The sequence below is a fragment of the Syzygium oleosum genome, unplaced genomic scaffold (genome assembly GCF_021117445.2).
Source record: "Syzygium oleosum isolate NSW1041296 unplaced genomic scaffold, Sole_v2.1 Sole_v2.08, whole genome shotgun sequence".
Lineage (NCBI taxonomy): Eukaryota > Viridiplantae > Streptophyta > Magnoliopsida > Myrtales > Myrtaceae > Syzygium > Syzygium oleosum.
Window position 1 is genome coordinate 9,519,916 of NW_026607492.1, and position 11,317 is coordinate 9,531,232.

Genomic DNA, 11,317 nt, shown 5'->3' on the forward strand with positions numbered 1-11,317 from the left:
TATGATTGCCAGTCTTTGTTGCTTTTGATCGCCTTCTACTCATCGTTTCTTTCTCCCGGCTGGCCTCATGTTCGTCACTTTACTCGACGTTCATGCTTTAACTGGTCTCATTCCGTACAGTGATGAATCACTCACTCTATATTCTTATGAGGTTCGCATGTTTCATGACTTGAACTTGTCAGATTTTCTTCCTAAAGCTTTCGTGAGGCATTTCATCTATAGTGGGGGTAATGTTACTAAGGAAGAGCATGCTGCATTCCTTCTGTATTGGCTTTCTCGGTATGTATTTTGTGTTCCCTCAAATCTCATATCCAAGGAATTTGGTCTTTTAGCTGTCACTTTGGCCTCTGAGAATGACTAACCTCTTGGCAAGATGGTACTCGCCACCTTGTACAGGTCTATTACTGATTTTCAATCCTCACTTACAACTGAGCATCCAGACCCATTTTCGGACCCCTTTAGCTCCTTCAGTCTTGGATCAAATTATATTTCCCGACCATTTTTAATGCATTTCATGAAGTCCCCAAGCGATGATATGAGATAAACTCTCATCCTCTTGGTCTTGATAACTTCGATATAACCATCCTCTGCAAGCCATAGAGACAACGGTCTTCACATCTCTCTTCCTTCATTTTCTTCCTTAAATACTTTCTTTCGATTAGGGAGAAGTCTCTGGATTTTGATCCTGTCCTTCATTCTGGCTTATACCCCGTTTCCGATTGGTTTCCGGATCCTACCTCAAGAAAATATCTAGAGGACGAAGATTTATGGATGCAGGCTCTTACCTTTGCGGATTTACCCCTGTTCTTCTCTGATGGTGCCTTGTTTTCTGATGGTACTGAGGCTATTCTCCTTTGTGTGGTTAGGGCTTCGACTCCTCAATTTCACAGCCTTTGCGTACCATGTGATGCTGATTACCCATCTTCTCCCGGTAAGCCAATTTTTTCGTTGTTATTTAACTTTCGGAAATGGAGGTTTGTCCTAATGGCGTTTTCTCAGGCATTTCCTCGTATCGTGCAGAGTCTTCCCGATCTAGATCTACTCACAGCAGGAGTGTGGACATCACTTCTCGGGATGATGGTATGATCTCTTCTTTTTATGATGGCCTGTCTTCACCTTCGAGGTCACGCGATTTGGAGAAGAGGAGGAGATTGTATGATATTTTTATCTTATGGATATCCCCACATCATTTCTAATCCGCCTCTGATTGGAAAAATTAATTACCTATTATTGAACTTGAATCCCGTAATAAGCTCTGTGCCCTGTTTTGCATTCCAACATGCTTATAGGGGCTTCTGTCTTTCCATTGGCTCGATCCTTGAAGTGTACCAAGACAACTATATTAAACTAGCCTCTGCCGAAGCGCTCAAAACTGAATATCGGCAGAAGGAAATGGAAAAGGTTGATGCCGAAGAGGAACTCCAAGTTATGTTAGATCAATTGATCACTAATCAACAAGAAAACCGAAGGCTCCTTGGTCAAATAGGTCCCAGTGATCCACTTTATACTGACTCTTCAACGGGTTAGGCTCAATGAAGCATCTATGGTTTTGACCACTCAACTCATACATCAGCGGCAAGATATTTTGGTAGTTCTTACCCGCGAGTGCGAGCTGCTTCGCTCAAAGATTTAAGCCCAAGCTGCACGAAGACTGAAACTCCGTGCTGAGAATAGGACCTTGGAGCTGAGATTACGTACTTTTGTCTTAGCATTGCGGCAATAGTTCAATCTTCCGTCGCCTTAGCTGAATCTTCCAAGTTTTCCTTTAGGCTTGTAAATATGTGTGCGCCCCCTTTGTATGAAATTTTTGCTTCTTTCCGCTTCTGCGTGGGTTTTATTGTCACAGGCTCTAACCGATGATTTGGCCATTATCAAGTTAAGCAATAATCAACTTGACAAAATGTATCGCCCTTATAGCACATTTACCCGGGCACTCTATTCGAAAAAGGCTCCAGCCCACTCCTTTGCGTGTTAATCATTTTATCAACGGAAGTGACCCATTAACTTTACAATAAAACTGTATCATGGCGGCCGTACGATCCCAAGTCAATATCTTTATGCTACATAGGGGAGATATACGCCGTATCCTATTCATTAATAAATCCCCAATCTTTTCAAATTAGATCGAGTCAAGTTGCTATCCCACGGCCTTTCAAATTCTCGTTCGAGTTCCAAGGTAATGATAGCCTGCAAGGGTTTTTATTATCTCCTCAACTGCTCGTTTTCTGTCGCAGCTCTTTGCCAGAATTGAAACTCCTCCTACGTCACGCATATAAAGATAAGCTATCCACTTTCATACGTCTCCTGATTCTTCGTTCCCACGATCTAATAGTGCATTAAACCGTCTCTTACCTCGGCTATGAATTGACACAGTCTCTTTCAATCCTTTTCACATCCAGATCCCTCTTTATCTTTTCTATCATGAGCTCACCTCCTCCTCCTCTGTCGCGTCGCGCTTTTTTTGGAACTTTCGGGGTTTGCGCGCTAAGAAGGTATTTCCGTGCAAGGGTCTCTCCCAGACCATACCTCACGTGACAGCAGATGATAATTTCCTATTTAGTCTAAGTTCTCGATTTTGGAGTCGCCACTAGTCATTATTAGTAGGTTGACTAAAAACCTAATCGGGGTAGGGGAGAAATACCACGATTCTACGAACCAGAGATTCTAAATATGGGGACTTGGTTACGCTAATGATCCCGAATTGAGATCCCTAACGACTTTTTGGTACCTAAAAACGATATGATGTCTAACGTGTCACGCAAGTTTCCGAGGCTTACCCACTAATCCTATCCATTCTAATTGCGGGGAAAATCAATCAAGAATTAAATGCGCAATTAAGGTCAATCAAACCAACAATCCTAAATTGTATCTAAAAATGAAATCCAACCAAAACATCCAAACCCTAATGAAGCCCTAAAGGCTTGTTCATTTCATGATTTGTGTCTTTTTAGGGTTTTAGAGTTTTTTAGGGGTTATAACCCCTGAATTTGAGATTTTTCTAAAAATGCCACTTAGGCACTTCAAAAAATTCAAATTTCACTTTCTAAGGTTGGCCACAGTATTTTTGAACCATTCTGTGAGTTTTTGAAAATTTTTATTTTTATTTTTATTTATTTTTTTTCGAAATTGAATTTTTGAGAATTTCATTAACCGAGAATTGATTTTTATGGATTTCTGAAATTTTTTTATGGATTTTCGAATTTTCCAATTTTTTTTTTTTTAGATTTTCTGAATTTTTCACATTTTTTATTTGTATTTTCTGAATTTTCTGAATTTTTATGGATTTTCTGAAAATTTTTGAATTTTTATTGAAATTTTCCAACTTTTAAAATTTTTCCGAAATTTTTTTTTGAATTTTTTTTGAATTTTTATGATTTTTTATTGATTTTTCCAATTTTTTTCTAATTTTTATTGAATTTTTTGAATTTTTTATTTTTTTAGATTTTTTAAGATTTTGTAATTTTCCCGCCGAAATGGCGAATCGGGCCTCATCGGCGCTGGTCATCAGTCGTCTTCTCCCGCGAGAGACAGTGCCAAAACGGCGCCGTTTTCGATGTTTCTCTCTTCGGCATTTTGCCGAGCACTTGATGGGCGCGTTCCAAATTCAAGTATTATTAAGGCCGCCTGTTCAGGCCCTTCTCCAGCGACCTTCTAGTGACTTTTTGTCGATTTTGTTGGGTTATTCTTGAAGCCTACATCACCCTCTATCAATATCAACTCTTCGATTCGCCGGTGAACCATTATCGACCGGCGAAAAATCAATCTAAAACATCTAACCTAAAACTGACTAAAACACGATTGTTCCACCTTTAAACTATCATATAGATCGGCCTAACCATTTCTATCGCTCAACATGCATTCCAAATCATCAATCAAAGTCAAGAATCACTAACTTGAGTGGCCATTGGCCACGGGAGATACTCCGGCGTGGTTTGGGAGCTCCGGCGAGGTTCATCAATGGTGGTCGACACAATTTTATACATATTCGACGGTCAAAATGCAATCAAACATCATAAAGAATGATCAGAACACGTTTTAAGCAGCTAGTATGACAAAATTGCAAAGAAAAATGCACGAACAAGCCAAAAACGCATTATGCAAATTAGTAAAAATCGAGACAACGAACGATTTTTACCTTCTCTAAATATGATCAAATCGGCGTTTCCGAGCTAATCAATCGCCGTGGAACTCTTCCTTGACACTTGAGTTGTCGATCCGTGGTCTCAGCCTCGTCGAGGAATGCCTAGACACGCTAGTTGAACTTGATTTTCAGGCACCGGCGATCAGCTTTAACTCGGGATTTCCAGTTGTGGAGATCTACGATCGGCACCGATTTGTCGGCGTTTTTCCGCCGGAAAAATGCCAATCGCTCGGCCCACGAGATCTTTACACACCTCTCTCTCTAGAAATCTCTCTTTCTCTCTCTAACTTTCTCTCTCTCTCTCTCGTATTTCGTCGAACACGTTCTCTATGCGCGCGATCATGTTCTTCTCCTCTTTTCTTGATCAATTTTCCTGCTCAAAAATCGTTACCACCGACTTAGAATCGGTTGTAATGATTCTCTGGTGCCAGCTGGCCGAATCGATTTACACGGGCTAAATTGATCACATGAAGTCGTCGAAGTCGCGCATTTGAAGATATTTTTTCTGGGTTTATTGTGCAATGGGCGAACCGGGCGAAGGGGATGACTGACTCGGGTCGGGTCGGGTCGACCCGGCAGACCCGGTAAGTCCGGTTTTGACTAAAAATTCAAATTAAGCCCGATTTCGACCGAATTTTCAAAATTAAATCCCAAAATTGAATTCCTCATAACATTCTAAACCTAAATATGTGATTTTCCCCAATTTTTGACAAAATCATGTCCTAGATTTTTAACTTTTTGTACTTGGGTTATTGGGTTTTTGTTCAATTTGATGCCTTAATGACCTGATTAGGCAAAATTGGTGCCAAAATTGAATTACCCACATCTAATTAACCCTCGAAATGATGGTCTCATGGTTTGACAATTTCGAATTGGACACGATTCCCAATTTGGGCTCAAAATTCCTAATTTTCAATTGAATTTTGGGGTTTTCTGATTTCTTTGTTGAATTGTTTAATTGGACCAACCATTATGTAATTCAAGGTCCCAAAATCATTTATTGTGAAGATACCATGACTTAAAAATGACTAGAAAAGATCTAATTGCATTTTTGGTTCAATTCAGGTTTGATTTTGCCCAATTTTGGGAAAAACACATACCCGATTGAGATTTTCCAAAATTAATGATGCATTAGTGAAATTGGATTTAAAAGAAGACTAAAGAATATTTTTATGGAATTTTCTAATTTCATTTGCTATTTTTCTTGATTTTCTCACTCATTTTGACTAAATGAAATTAAAGAAAAATTCAAGAAAATGCTAAAAAAATCATTTTTGGTTTAGAAATAGGTTTCTAGGCTTGGCCAAGATTCCTAATCCTAATTTTGAGAATTTTAAAAACATAAAAAAAGAGCTAAAAATTAGGTGTCAACAGTTGCCTCTATTTGAGATTAAGCTCGTTAGAGATTGATTTCAAAGACAAGGTAACACCTGAATTTTTAGTTGACTCAATGAATAAGATAAAATGGAAATTTCACAACTGATTAGGGATCCTGCTTTTGAAATTCGTAATCTAATCCAAAGGTTTTCTTTTCAGAACACATTTTGAGAGGTCCTTAATGATTGAGGGAGAGAAACTTACCTATTTGTGAGCATCTCTTTGTTGCTTATCCAAGAGTACGAATTGATGGCGGTGATGATTATGATGATTATTCTGATTTCGTGGTTTAATGATGAACCCACGAATCATGAACACCTGAGGCTCCTCGCCTGAGGATTTGGAAATTTGCCTAATGGTTCCTTACTAGTAGGACTTTAAAATTTGCCTAGTGACTCCTCGTCAGTAGGACTTTGGAAATTGCCTAGTGACTCCTCGTTAGTAGGACTTTAGAAATTTGCCTAGTGATTTCTCACCAGTAGGACTTGAAAAATTTGCCTAGTGATTTCTCACCAGTAGGTTTTTGGAAATTTGCCTAGTGACTCCTCATCAATAGGACTTTCGAAATTTGCCTAGTGGTTCCTGTTGACACCTAATTTTTAGCTTATTTTTTTTTTCATATTTTTAAAAATTTCAAAATTAGGTCTAGGAATCTTGGCCAAGCCTAGATACCTATTTCTAAACCAAAAAAATAATTTTTTAGCATTTTTCCTTAATTTCTTTTAGTCAAAATAGGTAAGAAAATCAAGAAAAATATCAAATGGAATCAGAAAATTTCATAAAAATAGTCATTAGTCTTATTTTAAATCCAATTTCATGAATACATTGTCAATTTTGAAAAATCTCAATCGAGTATATGTTTTTCCCAAAATTGGGCAAAATTAAACCCGAATTGAACCAAAATTGCAATTAAATTTTTTCTAGTCATTTTTAAGTCATATTGTCTTCACAACAAATGATTCTGGGACCTTGAATTGCATAATAGTCAGTCCAATGGCAAAATTTGACATAAAAATAAAAAATTCCCAAAATTTGATTGAAAATTAAGAATTTTGAACCCAAATTGGGAATCGTGCCCAATATGAAATTGTCGAAATATGAGACCATCATTCCTAGGGTTAATTAGATGTGGGTAATTCAATTTTGGCATCAATTTTGCCTAATCAGGTCATTAGGACATCAAATTGAACAAAACTCTATTAACCCGAATATAAAAATGAGAAAATCTTGGACACAGTTATAATAGAAATTGGGGCAAAATATATATTTGGGTTCAGAGTATGATGGGAAATTCAATTTTGGGATTAAATTTGGAAAATTGGGTTAAAAGCGGGTCGAATTTGTGAATTTAGACCAACCCGGGTCTTTCGAGTCGACCGGGTCAATCCGATCCGATCCGGGTAGGTCATCTTCTTCACCCGGATTGCCAAAATGTACACTAAACCTAGAAAATTAGTTCATGCCCGTGACTTGACTGATCATTCCTGATCAATTTAACACGTTTTAATTGATCTGTCCAGCTGGAAAATATCCAGCTAGCACTAGATAATCATCCCCAACCGATTATAATTTGGTTTTAACTGAATTTGGGCGGGGAATCGATCAACAAAAAATGGAGAAAACTGACTCGAAGAAAGAGAACTGTTTGACAAAATTCCAGAAAGAGAGAGAGAGAGAAACCGAGCCGAACCAAAGAGAGAGAATCAGAGAAAGAGGGTTGTAGGTCCTCCCACGAGTGTCTGGCGCCGCCCTAGACGGCGGAGCGCCGGCGAATCGTGAGTTGATCGTGACCTCCCCTCTCCGTTCCAGTCGGGAAAGCCTGATCACGAAGGCCTAAAACCGGGCATTTTTCGGCGCACCGAGACCTGTTCTGGCGAAACCATGGCCACCAGAGTGAAGACCAAGTGTCAAGGAACAACACTATAGGCACGGATTACGTCGAAAATTTCGTTTAATCATCGAACTAAGAAGGTAAAATTCCTTCATGGTCACGATTTTTTCCAGAATTCAAAAAAATGTGATTTGACTCAATCCGGTTGTTCTTGCGATTTTTTTTTTGCGATTTTGCATTCCAGGATGTTCATTACTAGTTTCTAATCATTTTGTTGTTGGTTGATTGTGTTTTTGGACATTAAAATGCATGAACCAAGTCGGCCCCGCCATCGAAACCCCCCGCCGGAGCTCAGGTGACCTCGCCGGAGCGTCGCCGTGACCATAGGTCATCCAAGTAGGCTTCCTTTCGTTTTGTTTGATGTTTTGATGCTGATTGAACCGATTTAGACGGTTAGGGCGGTTGGTACGATAATCCGTAGACTTGAATACATGGGTTAGGATAGTTAGCAAATTAGGGTTTTTGGACTGAGTTTTAGCCGGCCAGCGGACATCCGGCGACACTATGATTAGGCCGGATCAATATTAGAACATATGAGCTTGGTAATGGATCAAAAGAAATGGCCAAAAGGTCACCGGAAGGTCATCGGCGATGGGCCCGAACCGGTGACCTCGGGAACGTTAAATACGGAACAGTGCCCACCAGGTGTTCGGGCAAAATGCCCCAATGAATAAACCCAAAAACGGTGCCGTTTTGGGCACCGTGACTGCCGGAGAAGGTGACCGGCGCCGGCGCCGGCGACGTCCGGTTTGGCCAAGTCGAACCGGGCCAGTCCGGTTCGTTCCCGGTGGGAGAATTTAAAAAATTTCTAAAAAAAAAAATCAAAAAATTCTAAAAAAAATAAAAAATCACAAAAATCATAAAAAAAATTAGAATATTTTTTAGAAAATCAGAAAATTAGAAAATTTCATAAAAATTCAAAAATTTTCTGAAAATTCAGAAAAATCCAAAAAATTTCAGAAAATTCATAAAAATTTCGCAAAATTCGAAAAATACAAATAAAAAATTACAAATTTCGGAAAATCAATAAAAATTGAAAATTGGAAAATTCATAAAAATTTTCGGAAAACCATAAAAAATCAATTCTCGATTTTAATAAAATTTCCAAAAAAAAAAAATAAAAAAAAAACAAAAATTTTGAAAATTCACAGAATGGTCCAAAATCATTGTGGCCAGCCATAAAAAGTGAAATTTGAATTTTTGGAAGTGCCCAAGTGGCATTTTTAGAAAATTCCAAATTCAGGGATTATAACCCTTAAAAAACCCTAAAACCCTAAAAATGTGTAAATCATGAAATGAACAAGCTTTTAGAGCTTCATTAGGGTTTGGGTTGTTTTGATTGATTTTCGTTTTAGAGACCATTTAGGATTGATTTACTTGATTGATTTTGATTGTGCGTGTAATACTTGTTTGGTTTTTCCTGTGATTAGAACGGATAGGATTAGTGGGTAAGCCTCGGAAATTCGTATGACACGTTAGACATCATATCGTTCTTAGGTACCGAAAGGGCGTTAAGGATCTCGATTTGGGATCAATAACGTAACCAAGTCCCCGTACTCAGAATCTCTGGTTCATAGAATCGTGGTATTTCTCCTGTACCTCGATTAGGTTTCTAGTCTACCTACCAATAATGACTAGTGGCGACTTCAAAATCAAAAACCTAGACAAAATAAGAAATTACCTTCCACTGTCACGTGAGGTATGGTCTGGGAGAGACCCTTACACGGAAATACCTCCTTAGCGTGCAAATCCCGAAAACCCCAGCCCCAAAAGCGCGGCGCGACAGGCTTGGCGACTCTACTGGGGACAATGAATCTTTTCTAAGTGGACTTAGGCCTAGATAGAACGATATGCTTGTATTTTGTGCTTGCAAGGACCCTAGGTACATCCCGCTAATGATAGTGTTAAATGGTTTTGCAGGCGGGTGTTATAAGGGGTGTTGTCTTTGCTAACCCTTGTTTTGCAGGATGGTGTTGGGATTGAATGTGTTTTGAATGAATTTTAGAAGTGTTGTTTGGTCATTAATTGCTATGCATGTCTTTAAATTGCTTTAGCACTACACCATTAGCACACACCACATGTGGCCCAACCCCGGCTACATTTAGGATTATCCTTAGGAGGTATGTGTTTAGGCGAAACTATGGGCCGATTGCTCATGGGATCGTTTAAATACAATGCCGATCACCAAGGTGGAATAATATTCCATAACTTTAGGCCGATTGCCTATTGGAATGGAATCCCTTGAACCTTTAGTATATCCTACCCTTTTTAGGCGTCAAAACCTCACTGGTTGCATTCGCTTGTCTTTGTGGTTGGTATACCTAAAACTAAACAAAATATCATGGTAAGCAAGTATCGTTCCATTCCATTCTTTTACAATTATTCATGTTAGTTGGCACATTTTCAAAAAAATGCCTAAATGACATTCAATGCTTGATCTAAATGCCCTTTCATTTTAGAATGCATGATTAGGGCGTCATACTCCATTTGACCATTCTTTCATTTTAAGAGGAAATGTATAGGTCCATGGCAGATTTCTCATGTAATTCAAATGTTTATTTCAATGTGTTTGAAGTTGCAAACCATAGTTTAGGACTTTATGGTCTAAATGGAGTATGACAGAATGGGCATTTACATCACACATTGAATTTGTCCATAATCTCAACTATATGCTCTTTTAAGGTTTGAATGGACTTAAAATGGCATTTGCATTACTTTCGAGGCATGCAAGTGTACTTTACCTCCTTTTCACCTCAAAAGAACATATGATTGAAATAGAGGCATTAAAATTGATTCGCAATCCATGGTGACTAATGACAAATCTTTTTGCATAATTAGGCTTAATGGGGAAACTAGACATCCAAGTAATTCCCATTCCTCGAAAGGAACTTGTTGCTTGGTGGAAAGGCATGTCCAAGGAAAACCAAACTTATGTCCAAGAAAGGCTTGGATACCTTCTCGAACTTATGCATGTGGAACATCAAGTCAGTTTAGTCCAAGCTTTGGCGCATTTTTGGGAAGTTTCCACCGCCACATTCCATCTTGGAGAGCATGAATTGGTACGAACATTAGAAGAATATCAAGCCACCATTGGAATTAATTCTAAACCTAGGATCATAGAGCCACCCGTTGGACTTAATCCTGTGAGCATTTTAGCCGAATTCCTCAACCTCAAAACTTCCAAAATCGAAAAATTAATCAAATCAAACACGGGTAGATTTTCATTATCCTTCCTAGTGGACAACTTTTCAAAACTTTCTAGGGAAATGGGAAACACTTCAGCCCGGGTATTCATTCTAGCTTTCTTCGGCTTTGTTCTATTTCCCGTGTCTAGAATGGGATTAGACCCTTTAGTAGCTGTGATCGCAAGACAAGCATGTCTTAAATGGGACTTCTCTAATATGCTTCTTGCCCAAACCGTCATCTTCGTAAACACATACCAAAATCATGGGAAGGGTATTTTTCAAGCTTCTACTGGTCTTTTGTCATTATGGTTCATCTCACACATTCGACCTTGGTGCCGTTTCATGAACATTCGCGAAATTTATTCGGCGATAAATCCAATTGAACGATATATTCGTCTCCAAAGCAAATTACCCAAACAATCTTTCTTAGATTGGGCCAATTTCATTAGAGCTTTAACTCCTGATCAAACCCAATATCGGATCAATTGGCCAAAGATCAATAAGGTGAAGATCACGAGCCAAGAGGGAAATGCGGTACCATTGCTTGGTTTGAGTGGAGGAGCAGCTTATTGCCCTCTAAGGGTTATTCGACAATTTGGGATACTTCAGCAAGTGCCACCGATATGGAATCCCGAAGAGTTCGCCTTTGACATCCCAAGTGGAATTATACCCGAAGAGGAGAAGAATGTCCTTCAAGCCAAAATTCACAAGATCATCTTATCT